The 20,089-nt window shown below is 44.2% G+C and overlaps 1 protein-coding gene across 15 annotated transcripts in view; it reads right to left on the reverse strand.

Moving 5' to 3' along the window:
- KIAA1217 (KIAA1217 ortholog) overlaps positions 1 to 20,089 on the reverse strand; it is a 703,089-nt gene that overhangs the window by 246,723 nt on the left and 436,277 nt on the right. Inside the window, exon 1 of one of the 15 annotated variants that reach the window (XM_027594702.2) lies at positions 10,530 to 10,642. The exons of the other annotated variants lie outside the window; for them this stretch is intronic. The gene's annotated coding sequence lies outside the window, so the exon portion shown is untranslated. Of the gene's footprint in view, positions 1 to 10,529; positions 10,643 to 20,089 lie in introns of those variants that run through there. 15 annotated transcript variants of the gene reach the window in all.

Here is a 20,089-nt window from a genome sequence, read left to right on the forward strand (position 1 = left end):
GCTCCCCGTGGGAGCTGCTGGATTCACCTGCTAACAACATCTGACCTCGAATCAATGACCACAAAATGAAAAACACTGGGTTGGACTGAAATATAAATCAATGATTTCTTTTTGTGATTTGCAGCAGATGAAAAGGCAAAGGTTACATGTATCACAATGCCCCTGGGAAAAGCCCAACTTGGGGACTTAAGACATGCTTATCCCATTTCAGACACTGTTGCATCGACTTAGACCTTTTTTTGTGGTCAAGATGAAACATTTTAGTGGATACTCTGAATGCCTGAGACCTAATGGAAGTGTTAACAATTAGGGAAAAAAAAAAACAAACCAAAAAGAAACAAAGGGGCGCCTGGGTGGCTCAATCCGTTAAGCGACTGCCTTCGGCTCAGGTCATGATCTCAGGGTCCTGGGATCGAGCCCCGCATCAGGCTCCCTGCTCGGCAGAAAGCCTGCTTCTCCCTTTCCCTCTGCCTGCCCCTCTACCTACCTGTGCTCTCTGTCTCTCTGTCAGATAAATAAATAAAACATATCTTAAAAAAAAAAGAAGAAAAATACCAGCATTTGGCCTTTGGGTTAATGACAAGCACAATGGCTTTTTCTGGACCCCAGGAGTGGGGACCCCTGGTGAGCAAGTCACAGATTCTCAGGATTCTGTAAACTGCCTCTACTGGGGGTTTCCACAGTGACCATCTAGCCCTGGAGTGACAAAGGACACTTTGGGGACGGTCACCGGGAGAGGGAAAGGAGCCTGAGGGCTTAGTTAAAAGCCCCCCCCCCACCCCTGCAAAGGGGCTTCCATGTAAAACAATGTTTCAACAAAAGCTAAAAATATTCTAAAATGTTCTAAACCCCTTTGCATTACACTAAGAATAAAATCCAAATTCCTTTTAGTGGCTTACTAAGCACCCCCCCCCACCTCTCCCAGGCCACCTGGGTCTTAGTCCTTCACTGGACAAGCCCCTTCCTGCCCTTGGGGCTCTCCGCGCTTAACTCCTCCTCTTTCTGAAAGCATGCTGCCCCTGCTTTGTTTGCCTGGCTGTTCGAGACTGGCTGCCTCTCACAAAATCCTCTTCGCTGCCTTCATGGCACGTGTTTCAGTACAAAGTCATCCGGACGTTGGTTTTCTCCTGGCTTCCCCCAACTAGCACCCGAGCTCCGTGTAGGCAGCAGGGCTGTGAGTCTGGCCCAGGGCTGTCCCCCCGGTGCCCCTCCAGGACCCGTCCAGACCAGAGCCTTTCGGGGCTCAGTGATGAACGGCAGTTCCTTCTCTCTAACTCTGGTGACCCCATGCAGCTGTACACCCCTTATGCTAACCGAAATTACCTTCTGCTCACACTTAATTCAAACAGCACTTTCACAGACTTAATCTTCAAAACTACACTCTGACGCCTTTTCATGGGTTGCTGGAAAGTCTCTGGCTCTGGACCTGTTTGCCTTTAAGTCACTGAGTAAGCCTGGACTCGTCAACTCTTGGCTTTCGATTGCTCTTCCAGAAAATGAGGGTGTTTCCGGCCGCAGGTCCAAGGCCCCTCCCACCTTGAACAACCACGAACATTTAAGACCCCGCTTGGCAGACACTGATCCTTTCTCACAAAATGCTTTAGATGTTTACATGATAGCTGCTTCCATGTAAGAAGCATACCAAGCCAGATAGTGGGTTAAGTACTTCTCATATTCTGCCCCAACCTGTAAACTACCTGGCTGCAGAAATGGAAGATTCTTTAGACTGAGTGACTTGCCCAATGACCACAGAAACAGTAAGTGGTAGAACCCGTTTGGGAACGTTAAGTCTGTCCAACAACAAAGGCCAGATGGCAGCCTCCTCACCACAGGGCCTCATGGAGAGCAGGCCTACACACAAGGCCAGGCTAGCTCCCACAGGAGTCAGGCGGGTAAGGGAGACAGGTGTGGGATACGGAGTAGGGGTGCCGAGGGGAACCTGACAACCAGAACCCCGCCATCTTAATGGGGCAGCTGCAACTTAGCTCTCATACAACTTTTGCCAAAGAACCTGGAGCCCAGTGTTTCCTGGGCATCTGATTTTTTTTTTTCCTCCCTCAAAATGTAAGAAATTTGATTCTTCTGTTAAAACTCCCGATTCTACAAAGTTCTGGCGGCTTATCAAGAGATGCAGAGGCCACGGAGCAGGCCTCTCTGGAGAGTGGGCGCCCAGGTCTGGCGCCTCTGATCTACACTCACTCGGGCCGGCACAAGGAATTACCTGTGAAAGTTGCCCAATCTGTCCCTTCAATTCTCGTAAGACCGTTTGCAATCACACGGAAAAATAATGGCAACAGGAATGCAGTGCGTTTGGGGGCTATTACACAGAACAGCATTTTGTGAAGCATTTTCTATGAACCACTAAGTATTCTTTCTCTGGGGTGAATTCTAAAGGTCTGCTCCCAGAGCACACTGAGGGTAGAGATTTGATCAAGGCATGCAGCTTGGAAGAAGGTTGCTTAATAAAGGCATTCCTGACAAGTTAGCTCCAGGCCTGACTTAAGAGGGATTGCTCCCAAGGAGCAAACCTACTGTTGTTCCAGCCTCCTCCATGTCCTCGAGTCCACCCTTTGGGGTAACACTGAAATGGCAAAAAAAAAAAAAAAAAAAAAAAGAAAGAACGAAAGAAAGGGAGGAGGTACATACGAGGACTTAAGGCAACAGAGGTAAGAAGTAAATCACTCCCTGCATGATTATGTTGTTTGGAAATCCATCCTCATAAAATGAACAACAGTTTTCACAGTGATCACCTCAGGGATCCCAGGAAAATGCCGTCAGCCTGAGTCACAAGTGCTCTGCTGCCTGGAGAGCCAAGCTTCTAGAATCTTCTGAGCTTTGGTTTCCTTATTTCTAGGCATGCTTTCCTAAGGGATCTTTGGGAGGATTATACAAGATAATTTGTGTGAAAGTTTCCAGCAGATAGCAAGTAATCACACTTGTGGGCATTCTAGTTCTTATCTGCAGTGGTTCTGAATGCATACAGACAAATGGTTTACTGCACTGTGTCAGGATACATGATGACATTTGGGACTTGGAGGTACCGTGTATGTCTTAAAAAGCCATGGGTATTAAATTTGGGGAGGAAGGGAATACTGTATGTACCCCATGATATAGGAAGTTTGGTCCATTTTTCTAATGCTATAGAAAAAGTTCAATTAGCCTTGTAAGTGACGTGCCACCACCTGGAGGCTATAATAATTATATTACCTATAAAGAAATTGCTTAAAAGAAAGAAATCGCTTAATCACAGCTTTCCTTGTTTTGCACATCACAGCCACAATCCTCTTAACTTTTTTTCCTAGCATAGTTATTTCTCTTTATTTTTTTTAGGTTAACCAACTAATGTCAGATGTTTGTTTATTCACAAAATACCACATTAAGAGGCATTTGTTTTATATTGGTTCCCTTTTGCAAACATTTGCAGTTAGCTACAGAACTGAGATATTTCATGAATTAAAAAAAAAGATTATATCTAGGGAAAAAGTGAAGTTTCAAAAGCAGCTTTTGAGAGGGAGAAAGGAAGAAAAAAATCTAATTGTGAAAAATATGCACCAATTCGCGCAAAAGGAACACATAAATCTACCACCCTTGTGGCTTAAATGCATTCTGTGCATCTGAATTAAAAAGGATTTGGAGTTTAAAATGTCTAAAGCTTTCTTCAATGATTTGAGAGTATAAAAAGTGTCATTTCTTTTCTTTCAAAAGGTATCCTGTGACAGTATGTCTTCTAGTCTTGTCTTGCGGTAAAAGAAGTCTTTACAAATCTACATATTCTGTAGATTTTTCACTTAGGAAACTGAATTATAGTTCTATAGTTACAGACTTAGCATGAAAGCTGAAATACCCTTTATCCAAAACTGATCCCCAGCAACTCGGCTAGGGGTGAGGTTTAGTTATAGAGTACACTCATGTGAACTTGAAGTGAATGTTTTGACAATGGATCTGAGGATGGCCTGACCCAGGAGGGTGAATTTACTGCTTTTGTTGAAAAGTAGCGCCTGGCTGGTTCAGTTGGAAGAGCATGTGACTTGATTCTTGATCTCGGGGTTTTGAGTTCGAGCCCCATGGTGGGTGTAGAGATTACTTAAATAAACATGTTATTTATTTATTTTTTAAAAGATTTTATTTATTTATTTGACAGAGAGAGACACAGCAAGAGCGGAAACACAAGCAGGGGGAGTGGGAGAGGGAGAAGCAGGCTTCCCGCGGAGCAGGGAGCCCAATGCGGGGCTCGATCCCAGGATTCTGGGATCATGACCTGAGCCGAAGGCAGATGCTTAACGACTGAGCCACCCAGACTCACCAAACATATGTTATTTATTTATTTATTTTGTATTATGTTCAGTTATATGCAACTAATGAATTGTTGAACGCTACATCAAAAACTAATGATGTACTACATGCTGGCTAACTGAACATAATAAATAAATACACTTTGAAAGGAAAAGAAAAGTTTAGGCAACTTAAATATATTTAATCCAAATACCCCTGATAGCTCAGAACCAGCATTTATTTAGAAAGGTGGGATCCTGACTGGAATAAACTAGTTTAGGGAAGATTCTGTTAGAAATGAGACCTGTTCCCATAAAGAAGAAGGAAAAAAAAAAGAGATCACTTCCTTCTTCAAGGGACAACTACATCAAAACACAAATACGCTCCTGGGCTGGTGTATGAGACGCAAAAGGTCATTTTCTCAGACTACATGGAAACTGCTGGCTGCCTCTGGGAGAACACAAGCTATGCCATGGGGCAACCGTTTCTGTTGGAAACTGGTTTTTAAATTGTAAAGTGTGATACGTGTATGATAAAACTATGAATAGTAGGGAGGTCCAGAAATTCAAAATAAAAGCTTCTTTGGGTGCCTGGGTGGCAGAGTCGGTTAAGCATCCGACTCTTGATTTCAGCTCAGGTTGGGATCTCAGGGTCGTGAGATGGAGCCCCTCATCGGGCTCCCCACTCAGCGTGGAGTCTGCTTGTGTCTCTCTCTCTCTCTCTCTGCCCCTCTCCCTGCTCCTACATATGTGCTCTCGCTCTCTCTCTCAAAAAAAAAAAACTTTAAATAAATAAGTAAATAAATAATAAAAGTTTCCCCCCTCCCACTAGTTGCCCTCTCTGATTTATTGGGCATTCTTCTAGAAAGTGTTAATGTATAGATAAGTACACAGGAAATGCATATGCTTTTTCACACACCTGGGATCCAGCCTTTTGAAAATAAAAGGGATCATGCTCTCTGTACTGCTCTGTAAACTATATGGCTTATTTAACGTGACTTGGTAATGTGTTCACACTTGCACATAGGGTCTATTTCACATACTGTCACGAGTACAGTGGGTTGTAGTAACTGAATGTGCCGTAACATACTCTCAAAGACTCCTGTTGACTTAACTGGTGAGTCTTTTTGAGAGAAGATTAGACAGTACCTTTCAACGCTAGTAATCCTGGTAAACTAGCAGTAGTAAATTAGTAATTTGACAGGTAGGAGTTTGTTCTTCGTATTTGCTGGCATGTGCAGAGATACAGAGAAGGCCACTGCAGCACTGTTCATCAAAGGGAGAGAAAAAAAAATAAGCAACTGAAACAGCTGCTTAAAGGGGTCAAGTTAACGTATTATGGAGCCACTGCTATCTTTGCTCTGAAGAGAGAAGAGTTTTAAACCAGAGTTTGTGCTATTCTCATCACAAACACAGAGACACACAGACACACACACACTTCACGAAGAACAAACTGAAAATTGTCCTTTATGAGGCGGTCAGCCAGGGTTGCCTTCTTCTGCGGTCTTCAAACTTACCCTGAAAAGGGATTCGAATAAAGCGACAAAGGTGAAGGGGGTCCATGCAACCTATCCTTGCGCAAAATTCAAGCAGATGATTTAAAAAAAAAAAAATTGTTCCTCTGGAACAAACAGGAGGCTGAATGATGGCGGTGGCATGTGAACCGTACTGGTGACAACTGTGAAAACGTGATCTGACACGCGAGTGTCACTGTGAGGGGCGTTTACCAAGCTTCTTAATGTCAAAGACTGAAAATGACCAAGGGTCCATCCGAATAGCTGTTTTCTTAGCCCTTCCAAAAAATACGTGGGGCAGCAGCCTGCTTTGCTGGAGTGGCAAGAAGACAAAGAAGGTCCTTTCTGAAAAGTGTGCAGTGCCACACGATGGACCAATAACATCTCGTGCGGGGGGACATGGCTCTGTCTCGTACCATCCGAGCCAAGCGCAGAGCAAGGCAAACAGGCAGGGAAGATCCACGGCTCCGGGGACAGTCCCACCACTGGGTTTATGGGGGCAACGTGAGGACGTGCCTTTATGAACCTCTGTAAAACCAATGGTGGGAAACAGCATTTTCACTTCCGTTGCTTAATCATGAGCCAGAGGACAGACAGGAGCAGAGGAGTACCAGGCAAAGGAGCACAGGGGTGTGAAGTAAAACCACACTGGAGACTCCCGGACCTGGAAGCCACAAAAGCTACCACCACCTCCCTTCACTTTGGACTGACTGTACTCACACCCTCACAAAAAAATCATCTGTGCATTCCTTTCCAGATGATCTCTATTCTCTACATGGATAATACTCTACGTGCGCTCTTTTCAGGAAGGTAAGTCGTTCAAAATTCTTCCTGCTACCTGTACATTTGTGGTCTGGAAGTTAACGCAGCAGAGCCCCCTGTCATTAGGATTAAGTTCAGCCCAGTCTCCATCCTTTGTTCCTCCCTGGTCCTTCCCCCCGCATCTAAGCTTGCCCTGAATTCCACAGGTACCACGGCCTCTGGTTGTTCAGATGCCACACAATGGTCATCACAAACCAAGGAGAACTCGTTTTGGTTTTATAGGGGATGCCAGATTTAGCAACCTCAGACTTCAAAAAGGAAAAAAAAAGCAAAAGCTAAAACAAAAATTCCTCTCTCAGAAGGGGATCGATATTGGAATGAGCGCGCAGGAAATTCCACTCTGAAATACGGAAGGGCCAAAATTCGTAGGCAGAGTCCAGCCATGCTGCTTCACCACTCATAATAAAAAACATAAATAGAGACAGATGGCGGCTACACTTGTGGTGTGGTGAGCACAGCATAAAAGCAGAGGTGTCGAATCACTACACTGCACTCCTGAAACGAACGTTAACAACCTGTGTCAACTATACTTAAATAAATAACTAAATACACGCACACGCTCTCTCTCATGCACACTGAAATTTGGCGGGGGGAGGGGACCAAAAGGTTTGGGGATCCCAAACTCAGGTTCTCTGAGGAATTTCAGCTTCCACTAAATTACATTTCTACCTGCCTAAGAGAAAGTTAAGAAAAGAAAACCAAAAGGGGAACCTGGTTGCTGGAAGAGGGAAGCACCTTTCCCATTCCACGTGCTCACCCCTCAGCAGCCACACACCTGAAGAGAAGCCACGTCATCTGAGAGGGCACCATTTCTCAGGTTGAGGCTTTTAAAAAATAGATGTTTGAAAACTGCTCCTGGCCAGTTTCAAACAGGAGCATTTCCAATGACGTTATATTGACATACAGCAGTGACAAAAGCCTGAGCTTTAAGCAGCTACTGGATAGTTTCCCTTTCACTGAGGAGAACTCTAGGATGGATCAGGGCTGGAGGAAGTTCTACCTCCATTTCCTGAACTGGGAGCTTGCAGTGTCTTTCTTTCTGAACCAATGATTTCCATGGAAATTCCAAAGAAAAATTTTTAAGAGAAAAACATTATTTGAAGACCACTAACTCCTTTACTAAGAGGATTTTTAAATTTGGGTGCTATACTTTATTTGGAATATGAACAGACCCATGTACGGTCTTCAGAGGGAAATCTGTGCTACTAATAAGTAATGGAGGCAGGACTCGAACCCAGGCAACGTGGCTTTTGAATCCCTGTTCACCCAGCCCCTCTGACTCAACGGACCTTTACTAAACCCGCAAGATGTAAAACACCCTTCTAGATGTAATCACTGCTTCTTAATCAACAGATAATCTCTGAACAATGCAACAATTAAGTGTAATAAAAAGCTTTAATTGACTTTTAAAAGTTCATTAAAAATAGGTAGAAAAATGTAGAAAAATATGCAGTAGTGATTCTGAGCCTATTTGGAATTTTGGCACCCTACATCTGTGTGATTTCATGACTCTTTTCTACCTTCATCTTGCTGCTTTGTGGTTCATACTTGGAACTGAAACTCTGAATGAAATAAATATTTGCTTTCAGACTCACAGATCTGCCCTTGAGATAACCAGAGCTTTTCCGGATGCCCCAAACCAGTGCTGGGAACTGCAGGCCACAATGCAGTCTGATGACCGCATTTAATTAACTTACTCATTGTCTGGCACAGAATGAGCTCAGCCTCAGCAGCTCGGAGATCAGAACGCCGCCTTTAGAATCCCACTGGATGAGCTACCCAACATTCCTGCTAAGAACCCTCTTCCAGGAGTGTGGGACCTGAACAATCCTGAGCAGTCTGATATGGAAAATTTGGAAAAATTGGAAAAGTCATCAGGAAAACCCTGGAACTAATAGAGTGTTTTCCCTGGCTAGAAACAACTGCTGCTAAAAATAACACAATGAAAAACATATTTGTCTCTTACATACAATGGATGTAGAACATAATTATGGGCTGTTCTGGTCTGGGATATAGGCAAGGGAGGGAGCTGCCAAAGTCTAGAATACAAAAGGAGAAAAGACATTGTGTCCAAACCCTCGCTCCCTGTGGCGATTCCCACAGCCCCTTGGTGACTTGGTTTCCTGCTCAGGATATACCTGTGACAGCAAAACCTGACTCTTCTTGGGGCAGGTAAGAGTTACACCTGTAAGTCTTCAAAATGACCTGCGCTCCCATCAGCAGGTGCCAGCAAAAAGTAAATCAATATAACTCCTCTATGCCTAGAAAAAGAGTCACAAGCATAACTAATACAAAAACATGGATATCCCAACTCCTCTGATACGTTCACATTTTCTACTTTAATTCATTTATAGAAATAATTGTTGCATCTGGGGCTTATCTCAGTAGCACATTAACTTCTTCCTAAACCCCTTGGATGAGGAAAAAAAAATAGCAGAAAACGTAGAAGGATAGTTCATTGTGTTGGAGATGTCCGTGCCTCTCTGAGCTGTGATCTCTTCGTCAGTAAAGTAGGACTAGAAAGAGTCTGCTAATCTTCCTGGACTGTTGCAATACGATGACGGCTATAAAAACACTTAATGAACACTTGGGTTCCACATAAGCAGTGACTAAGAACCACAGCTAACACGTGCAGCAAGAATTCTGAGAGCCACACTACGTATTTTCTCAGTCAGTCCTCACAATGCTGCTGTTATCACCCCCATTTTATGGAGCAGAAAACTGAGGCTGAACGACGTGAATTTACTTTCCCAAAGTTAACATGGGGAGTAAATGGTAAAGCCAGGAGTCAAAAGCCAGGCGTTCCAATGTGAGGGGCACGGCTCTTTGTCAAGGGGTTCCACGGTGACTTGTGGTAGCCGACCATCCACCGCCAAGAGCAGCTCTAGGGCTAATCCACATGATCGGGCTGCAAACTCTCAAGGGGTTGGCATTTAGAAAAAGATTTTGCCGGCCCATCTGCTCCTAAGTAGTCTGGGTTTCAAAAGCCCAAATTCCCAAATCACAGGTATCTTTCACTTATTCTTAACTCTGCACCTGAACCTTCAAGATTGTTTTTCATTTCTTTTTGAGCTTGGTGGACCAGACTACTCGCATCGCAGCCTGATGTCCCCAGACTAACCCCTGTAGGTCAACTTTGCAGGAATCCAGCTACCTTTAGTGATCACTATCACATCCATATCTCTGGCAAGACTGTTGACTCTGTCTCACTAGGAACCGATGCAAACAGAAAAGCCCCGTCCCACCACAGCGAGGCTGCCTTTTGAAAGCATGCTTTCAAAACTACTTTTATCAACCATTCCCCCTACCCTGGAAACCTTTACCTGTCTTCTTAGAATTTACAAATCCTGCTTCTCTTAAGTCCAGAAACTCTGATATCTCAAACAGGATATTTTTCTAGTCTTGTAAAATGCCTCTGTGCGAAAAGTACACAGACACCCTTAAAATGAAAAAGTGCAATGTTCGTGAAAAGTTCTGTAATATTCCATAGGTTTTACCTTTGGCATTTTACAACTTGAAAATGCAGAAATACACGTAATCCCAATTTCAGGTCTGGTCTAGGAGTCAAACAAGAAAAAAAAGAAAAGAAACCAACATCTGGGACTAATCCACAAACAGAGAGTACCTCCGACTGTCTTTCTAACCCTTATCTACAGACTTTATAGCATTATTTGCAGGTCATAATCAGCATAATGCATCACTTGTTTTTCAGACCTCTTCAAAAACCTCAGTTCATTCAATAAAAATGTCCTGAAAACGCAGCCCTGAAACACGAAAATTTGGTGTGGGAAAGCAGCACTTACTGATTTAGTTCTTCCTGCCAAGGGAACAATGCAGAGAAACAGAACTAGGTGCTTCCAAATAATTTTTGGCAATAACTCAGAAGAAAAAACAAAACAAAACAAAACAACCTCATATTTACCTGTACCCAGAGCTCCACAGGTGAAGCAGCAGTTAAAGTAAAAATATCTAATTCGTCTTCTGGAAGCTTCCGTCTCTAATGGACTCCAGGGTCATCCTTCCGAGCTGTCAGGTAAACCCCCCTCCATGTCTCTGCTGTTTTCTTTTTGCAGTTTTTCCCAGTGAAACTCTTGTCATTTGCATAAAGCCTACTTCTAGCCTATAGGACTTTTTGAGTAGCTACTTGTTAAATTGGTTGTCTTGACATGCTCTTTCGAGCATGACATCATAAATCTCCATGGAAACCTTAACCCCACCTGCCTACATGCCAACGTTACCTGTCAGGCAAAGACTTAAACAATCCTCCAAAATTGTTCATTAATGAAACCTTTTTAGGGGCTTTGGATCTCTGCACAGTATAATTTGTGCTGTTGGCAGAAAGTTAGCCAAGAACCATGGCTTCATTTTCAAAGCCTGAGCTGTTTTGCAGAAAACAATGATCAAAATTATAGGCATTCGTTAATCTGCCCCTCCCTGTCTAACAATGCACTTAATCGGTTAAAGAAAAACCTACAGTGGCCCATATACCTCTCTCTGCAGAATGAAGTTAGGCTGAAAACGGAGGGTTTGAAAAACTTTCAACTGATACTTCTAAGGTTTTTTCACTCTCCAGCAACCCCCTTCCTACTTTTTACCAGCAAAACTTGCAAAACAGGTTCCTTGCTGGAATGCGTGTGTGTGTGTGTGTGTGTGTGTGTGTGTGTGTGTGTGTGTGTGTGTGTGTGTGTGTTTGCATTTTCTCTTGGCCTCTGTGGTTGCAGAGGAGGTAGGAGGTGTTGAGCATTTCTTAACTCTTTGGTAACATACTCCTATCTTTCGGCTATTTGTTCTAATTTACATAAGTTACCAGAATAACACTGAAATCGGTCAAATCAAATTTTATAGAATCCATAACGTTCACATAAAGCTCTGGACAAATTTCTGCTCAATTTGTGCCCAGCCCTCTTGGTGACCCTGGGCTCAGCACTCTTCTCACCTCTAACTTTACTGCAGACACACCTTGAAATCCCAAGTCTAAGATTGCTGACCCTGAGGTGCCAGAAAAGTTTGAATGGGACCTGGTCCAAACCTGCGACACTTCACAATGATGTTACCACGGAGTTCTTCAGCGGGGCTGGGCAGGGAGCTGGGAAGCATCTGAAGGCGGCCTCCAGCAGAATCCCCTACCACGCTGCAGAATCCCATAAGCAGCAGCAGAGGGAAGGAAGTGCAGCCTGCTTTAACTTGCCACAGAGCCTGCTGTAAGGTACAAGAAAATCAGCAGCATCTTTGAAAGGTCAGAGAGCATACTTTAACCCCCACACATGGCTGAGCCTACCCAGATGTTTGCAGAGAGAGCATTCATAGGTAAAAGCACTCCGAATGGCTCTTTTCCTAGAAAGAATTGTAAATGCTCCTGATCCCCTCCTCTGACTATTCTGAGAGTTTTGCATTGCCACAGTTCACAGTCAACAGATGGGACATTACCTTCCAAGGGAACCAAGAGCTATCCCGGTTTAATACAGCAGCCTGAGTTGCAACACTCCTTGGAGGCAAGACTATTGTCAGAGATTCAATTACTGCCTCTGTAAGATGAAAATACCTCCAGATGAAGCCCACGCCTGTGCTCTACCTGGTGGGGCACAAACACAACGTGAAACAAACAAAAACGAAATATAACCAGATAGAGGCTCTATTCCGTGAAATCCACAGACGGGATGGAGGCACTATTCAATCATAGTCATTCCTCAAAGTTCCATTAGAGAGGGGAGCGTGCGGAAGTTGCTTCAGCAGTCAGAGAGGTTCTAAATTATGCCAAAGCTTCCCTTTGGGTTATTTAGGAAATTACAGTATCTCAGCTTTTACCTACTGAGTTCAAGCTTAGAAAAGCGAGTGAGTGAGAACAGTTGGAATCTGAGAGTCAGGCAGGCAAATGAAGAGAGTCACAGAAATAACTCAGATGTGAAAGCAACCTGGTTAACCCGAGGGTCCGCAGGCAGGCAGAGGTCAGCACCAAAAGAAGAATCTGTAACCAGCAACGACATCATCACGATCACGGGGAATCGTGACAGATTTAGGGTGGGGAAAGTTTGGAAGGACAACATGGGCTGGGCAGAAATGCCAAAGCTTGCTTAGAGGTGACCAATCCGGTAATGATTTCTCCTACTGTCCCCAAATGAGGAAAATGTGCAACTGGACTGGAAGAGCATCATGATTTGCCCAACAGCAACCCAGCACCACACCGACCCAGTCAGAGCTCAGTAGGGGCATGCAGAGGGGCTATTCTGTTTCTAAATTTAGCCACATCAGAGGTATCCACGATTCACTTGGATAGCAAATTAAGATTCTTTCTCTTGAATTTGTTTCAAGAAAACTTTTATAATAGATATAGAAACTGCTTGCTGAAAAAGGCCATGAAAATATAAGACAGTGGAAGAGGTTGGGTTATGGCCTGAGTTTTTGTTTCTTAAAAAACAAGAGTTAGAAGTTTCACGTGGAAAAGGGATGCTTCTCTAGGTAGAAAAAGCAATACTTTTATCATTAAAATAAGCAATCATTACCTCATTTAAATCTCATGACAAAAGATGATATATGGTTATTAGCCCCATTTAATAAATGGAGAGAGGGAGCCTCAAGAGTTTAGGTAATCTGAGTAAGTTTACACGCCTACTAAGTGTGGGAGTGTCCATTTTAATCCAGGCAGGTAGACCCAAGATTGGAATCCAAAACACATGTGCCTAACTGCTGGGCATGTGTCATTCTGGTTTAATAAAATTTAGTATCCTAATGGTTAATTAGGATCCTAAAATCCTAACTAACCTAAGCCATGCTAAGAGGATTTTTTTTTTTTTTTTAGTAGACTGACCTGAAGGTACATATTGGACCACAAAGGGTAAACAGAGACCTTCTGCAGATCCTCCCAGATACACCGGCTGGGCGCTGGAAGGGTCCAGACTGAGTGGCCCATGAACACAGCAGCACTGGTAGAGAGGTGCATTTATTTAGCTTCAGGCTGTGTGGAGGACTGCCCACAGCAGGATTAATGGGCCACAACTTGTGACCCCAGGACAAACAGACCACTAGCATGCAGATAAGGCTAATGAAACAGCAGACTCTCAAGAAGGATCTGCAACCTAAAGTTCTGGTCTAAAGAAAAACTGACAAACATTAAAAAGAAAAAAAAAATCAAGTACCCATTTCACAAGTCAAGGACAGATGGGATGCATCACCAAAAGAATAAGGGCACTTTGATTTCTGAATAAAACAACGAAGGCCAACTGCGGTAATTCCCTAAAGCTTGAACGTTGGCTCTATTTTTGTTTGTAGTCATTGTTTGCTTTAGAAATTATCCATCTACATTTGGTCAGCTTTTGCTACGGTGCTGGTTAATTTCATGTGTCAGCTTGGCTAGGTTGTGGGTACCCAGCTGTTTGGTCAAACACCTGTCTGAATGTTGCTGTGGAGGTATTTTTTTTAGATGTCATTAACATTTCAATCAGCAGGCTCTGAGTCAGCACACTCTGACCAGAGTGCGTGGGGGGGGCCTCATTCAATCAGTTGAGGGCCTTAAGAACAAAAACTGAGAGTCCCCGAAAAAAAATCTGCCTCAAGACGGTAACATAGAAACCCCGCCTGAGTTTCCAGCCTGCAGATCTTGGACTCAAGGCTGCAACATCTACTCTTCCCTGAATTTCCAGGCTGATGGCCTGGCCCTACAGACTTCAGACTTGCCAATCCCCACAACTGTGCGAACCAATTCTTTAAAGCAAACTAAATCTCTCTCTCTCTCTCACTTTTGCTCTGGCTCTTCCCAACCTATTGGTTTTGTTTCTCTGGACAGCCCCAACTAATAGACCAGGTAATGCCAATATATATCTCCAGTCCTCTCCTACCTCCATATTGTTGTCTGACACTCATTTTTACTTAGAGCACCCACTGTCATTTCAAATATGGCTTGTCAAGACTGAAACTTGAGTAACTGTTTAGATTTTACTGAGCATTAACTGAATTTAATAAAGAAGAGACATACTTGCTGTCAAATTAAGATGAAGAAATATAATGCAGTTCACCGAGTATTACACTAAATATCAATGGACTGAATTCCTCCATTAAGAGACAAATAAATTGGGCTAAAAAAGCAAAACCAACTTATATGTAATTTCTAATCAACATACTCATTAATAAAGAAAACTTGAAAATACATGAGTAAGACATACCAGACAAATGCAAACAAACATAGAGCAAAAGTGACAATATCAATAATAAGAGAAGTTAAAAAAACACTAAACAGAATACAGAGGTCATTTGATAGTGTAAAAAGACAATTTATGAAAAAGGAATGATCATCATAAATTTGTTTGCAACAAATAAAACAACTAAAAAACTATAAAGAAAAATTCTTAGGAATGCAAGAAGAACAGGACAAAAATATGTTGATAGTGAGAGACTTTGTGATACTTTGTTTAAAACTGAACAGTGCTGGGGCACCTGGGTGGCTCAGTCGGTTAAGCATCTGCCTTCAGCTCAGGTCATGATCCCAGGGGCCTGGGATCGAGCCCTGCGTCAGGTTCCCTGCTCAGCAGGGAGCCTGCTTCTCCCTCCCCGTGCTTGTGCTCGCTCTCTCTCTCTCTCTCTCTCTCTCTCTCTCACACACACACACACACACACACAAATAAATAAAATCATAAAAAAAAAAAAAGGAAAGGAAGAAGGAACAAAGTAAGGTGGGGGAGGCACAGAGGGAAGACAAAAGACCCCAACGATGGAATCCGTCAGGAGTAATGACAGCGCGTAGAGCCCGTTCGTGTCTCCAGACCACGCGCTATCCCTGCACCACCACCGCATCCACACGGTCCTCTCCCTTCAGCATCCTGGTGTTGTTTAAGATTGGTGACTGCCCCGGCTGTGACCTCAGGAAGTGCTCGCACATTCCGTTAACCCAAAAATATTCCTTGGGTGCAAGGCTGACACCACTAACTGCAGTAACCTGCGTCCACCCCCACACTGTCAAAATCAACGCCTCGGTTCCAAGTTCCAGGCGAAAGCCCCTGAACATGACCCCCTGTTCACGACCCACCTCCACACCTGCACAGCGGCTGGAGCATATACCTCGGATTAGGGGAAGGAAGAGGAAAGGACAGGCCTGACCAAACAAAGATGTCAGGAGGGGAATGCAAAAGGACACTGGCGCTAACCTCTGACAGCGCTTCAAAAGGAAGACCCTACAGAATTTTGTTGGAAAACCCACTGAGCTCCACACCAGATTTTTTTCCTCCTAGTTCCATCCCTATCAGCTGATCCAACAGTTAACACCGTGGTGCCCCTTTCCACCCACTCCTCTTGCGACAATGACTCCCGTGCTTCCGTGGCCGTCCGCTAGTCTTTGAGGGGTTCCACACAGACGGACAGATGACACAGACAGCTTAGTGACATGCGCAAGGTCCGGGTGCAGGGAGGAACTGAGTACGTGGGGTGCTCACTGGGTATCCTCACCTTTCCCACAACCCCAGCTGCAGCCCTTTGTACCTTCGTCCCTTTCCAATCAGACACCAAGTCCTTCCCATTCTTCTTCTTCTTTTTTTTTTTGTAAGATTTTGTTTATTTATTTATTTGACAGAGAGAGAGACAGCGAGCACAAGCAGAGGGAGAGGGAAAAGCAAACGCCCCACGGAGCAGAGAGCCCACCAGTGTGGGGCTTGATCCCAGGACCCTGGGACCATAACAGGAGCCAAAGGCAGACAGATGCTTAACCGACTGAGGCACCCAGGCGCCCACCCCTCATTCCCATTCTTCTTTCGAATATCTGAGGGGGCATCCTTCCACACTGGCTGAGCTCCATTCCCGAAGCCACTACCCTGGGCCTCAGCACTGCATCCTGGACTCGGCAGCCACTTCCAGCTGGTACCCAGGCTCTCCTTCATAGTCCCTCCTACACAGCACCCAGCAGCTAGCTAGCCTTTCGACTTTGCTGTTATTCTGCTTCTCAACTCAAGCCTGCAAGGCTGCTCTGCATCTGCCAGTCCAAGCTCTCTGCTGACTTTCAAGGTCCAACACAACCTAGCCTTCCTCCACCTGACGTCACTGACCTCCCCCTCCTCCGAATGACACTGCCACCTCACTTCCCCTGGCCAGCCCACTGATTCACAAGGGACCCTATCCTTGTCTCCACATTGCCTGTCGCCCCATTCCATCACAACGCACCCATGGCTTCATCCTATTCATTCAAATCATAATCCATCAATAGCCTCGCTGAACACCTACTGTGCCCTGGGCAACGAGGAAACAGACCATCACGACAAGTCTCCTGCCTCCAGGAGACCTCTATCTTTCCAAGAGACACCATTTGAATTTTGATCTCCATGTGAGATCTTCCCTCTCTGCTCTCCCAATGCTCTGGGCTCCAGCAAGATGCTGCTGCTGCTGCTGCTTCTTCTTCTTCAAGATTTTATTTATTTATTTTGAGAGCGAGAGAGTGAAAGTTAGAGCACGGGACGGGGGGGGGGGGGGGGGCGGTAAAGGGAGAGGGAAAAGTGGATTCCCCACCGAGCAGGGAGTCGGATGCTGGGCTCGATTCCGGGATCCTGAATCCCAGGATCCTGAAATCGTAACAGGAGCTGAAGACAGACGCTTAACCAAAGGAGCCACCCAGGCGCCCCTGAACTCCAGCAAGGTTCTGAGGTACATACGGCCATTTCCTAGTGTGTCTCACAAAATAAGAGTCCCCGGAACAATAATTCTGTGGTCAAATAGGCTTGGGAAGCATTACACCTTTCATTCCTCACCCACCTGCTCCCAAACCTCCAAGTGAGATTTACAATGCCTTGTTTAGCATATTAAAAGATCCGATTGGCCCTACAGTGTAGAAATTCATTTAACTTTGGTTAACCAAAAATATCCCCAAATCAGAAACCCTCTCTCCATTTCCCAACCAGCTACTAACAGCCTGAGGACCTAGGATTCCACGGAGCATATTTTTACAAAATGCTGGTCTAGATCATTGCCCATTTGAACGGACCCTGGCACATGCTGCCCTAATGGGTACAGCCCTCATTTCTCAGTGATAAGGCTCTCCTTAATGAAAAGGGCTTTGACAGGCATTCCACAGTTGCTCTGTATTTGATAGGATGTATCATCTCATATAATCCTCCCCACAATAGTATTGTCGGTCTCATTCCTGCAGTTACGAAAAAGCCTCCGGAAAACAGATGATTCACCTACACTCCACAGCTAAGAGTGTCCCAGCATATAAAAAACTCAGTCATATCAGACCCCAAAGTTGGTACTCTTCCCACTAAACAGATGGATCCTTGGCTGGCCAGGTATTGTGCACTCTATACATACTGCCTGATGTCGAGCCCATAGTGTAGGTCGATGATAAACTACCATCTGATTGAATAAATGCAAGAAAACACCTGCAGGAAGGATGATTAATGGCAAAGACGTAAGCTTGAATCGTGAGAAGCGGAAGGACAATTTAGACACTCGCAATATGAGTTCTGCATCGATGTCCTGGACTGAATCGCACTGGTCTTTTTTGGGTTCCTCAATCCTGAGGCAGTTTTCTTCGGTTCTGCTGATCCAGATGTCTCCTGCCACCGCATAGCTACACTTTGGTTTCTGACTCCCTTTGCTGTCCACCTACTCCCAGACACTCCTTAGCAGGTTTTCCAGCAGAATTTTATTTTGATTTTTTTCAGAGCTCCTCTTAATATAGCACTGTTCTCCTGCTCTTCCATAACACTAATTAAAATGAAAGCTAATGCAGAGGTTGGTGCTACCCAATTAAACATGGATCAAAAGCCATGTGTTATGAATGATCCCCATTTAGGAGTCTTTTTCTCTTTTTCTGTATCCTCTATGATTAATGTCAACTTCAAGTCAATTCTGCAAGTAAAATTGCAATCTCTTGAATTTAGTCTTTTTGATCACTGAGTGCCCCCCGCCAACAAGATGTCCTACTATGTAATATTCCAAATCTTCAGAAACGCACCTCCCTCCCCTTTAAGACACAAATTCAAAATATCAGATCTCTGGGAAACATTTCCAGCTAGCTCCTTCATCTGGTCCCTTGAGTAACATCATCTGTTAAGTATTAGACTGTTCTTTCTGCTTATTTTTTCCCCATTGTTCTTCATCACGCCCGAATTCAGATGACTATTGTTTCTGATCCTATTCCGACTTCTCTTAGACGTAGCAAAGATCTGGAACTTCTGAGGATCGTTTTTTTAATACCGAGTCTTTCAATGTTATCATGGTCTTTATTCACAGACTCCAGCATTTCATTAAACACACACTCACAGATACGCTAATATAAATCCTCTAAAGGCAACTTGTAATCTTCTTACGACACCACGATCCTTCCATTCGGAGGTGTGGCTCTGCCAGTAGTAACATCTTCTCAACATTTACGCCACGTAGGTCCTTATCGCTATTTACCTCATTGTTTCTTTGGTGCCAAATGCCTTTTCTTCCTGGAATCACTGAAGAACAATCTAATTAGGAGGCAGGCATTTCAGCCACTCTAGGATCACCACCAAATGTCATATACTTCCTTGCCACTGGGCCAAACTGGTCCCCCCATTCTAGTCCTTCCCCATTTTCCTCAACATTTTATATAAATGTCCTTCAGTTTTGCCATTCATCAGAGACATGGTGTGACCTGGAGGTAAAAAGCAAGAACTCCCCCCCCGCCCCCCCGCACCGGCCAGATCACAGGATTTAAATCCCAGCATTGCCACACTGACGTGCTGTGTCACCTTGAACAAGAGCTAACTACACTGTGCCTTGGTTTCCCGTTCTGTTGAGGAGGGTTAATTTCGCCTGCCCTGCTGTGCTGTTGGGAGGATGAAATATGCCAATACGTGCAAAGAGCAATAGTGTCACAGTTTTAGCTAATGCCAATAATATGTTCTCCTTGCAGCCTTTTCCACTTTTTCACCACTGTAAATAGTGGTTGAGAAAACAGTGCTAAAGAAATGCTGAACATCTAGCTAACATTCTCCACGTTCACGGCCATCTGCATAAGGGCATTTCTGCCCCCGTCCTACTATGGCTTGTTGGGAGTACTTGCTCCGTATATATTGTATCAGATTTCTTAATTGCCAAGAAATTGTTTCCTTTCCCTTGAGGTTTAGGCAAGAAATTGGTCTGTGAACACATACTCCGACACTGGTTCAAACAGCTAACTGGTTCTCGCTACTGAACGTGGCTATACTCTCACCATTTTCCTTTTGGGATCAGAATCAATTAATAGCTTCAAAGAGGAATTTCTTAGCTAGGTCTATTCCTTTAGGATAATCTTTAAACCTTTCATTTATGTATTTACATATTGACAAAACACGTATAATTGTTAAAACCTGCCCCCTCTACAACTTTAGCTTCCTTATCCACATGTTCACCATGGCCGAAGGCTTCCACTAATGACAGTCTATGGTCTTAGTGCCCCTTTAATTCTAATTCCCCTCACTTTCCAGGCTTCACTGACACACATATCCATGAACGCAGATGCCTATTTGGGAATTTCGAACATTTCACCTACATAGG

This window comes from Zalophus californianus, chromosome 9, assembly GCF_009762305.2.
Source record: "Zalophus californianus isolate mZalCal1 chromosome 9, mZalCal1.pri.v2, whole genome shotgun sequence".
NCBI classification, from domain to species: Eukaryota; Metazoa; Chordata; class Mammalia; order Carnivora; family Otariidae; genus Zalophus; species Zalophus californianus.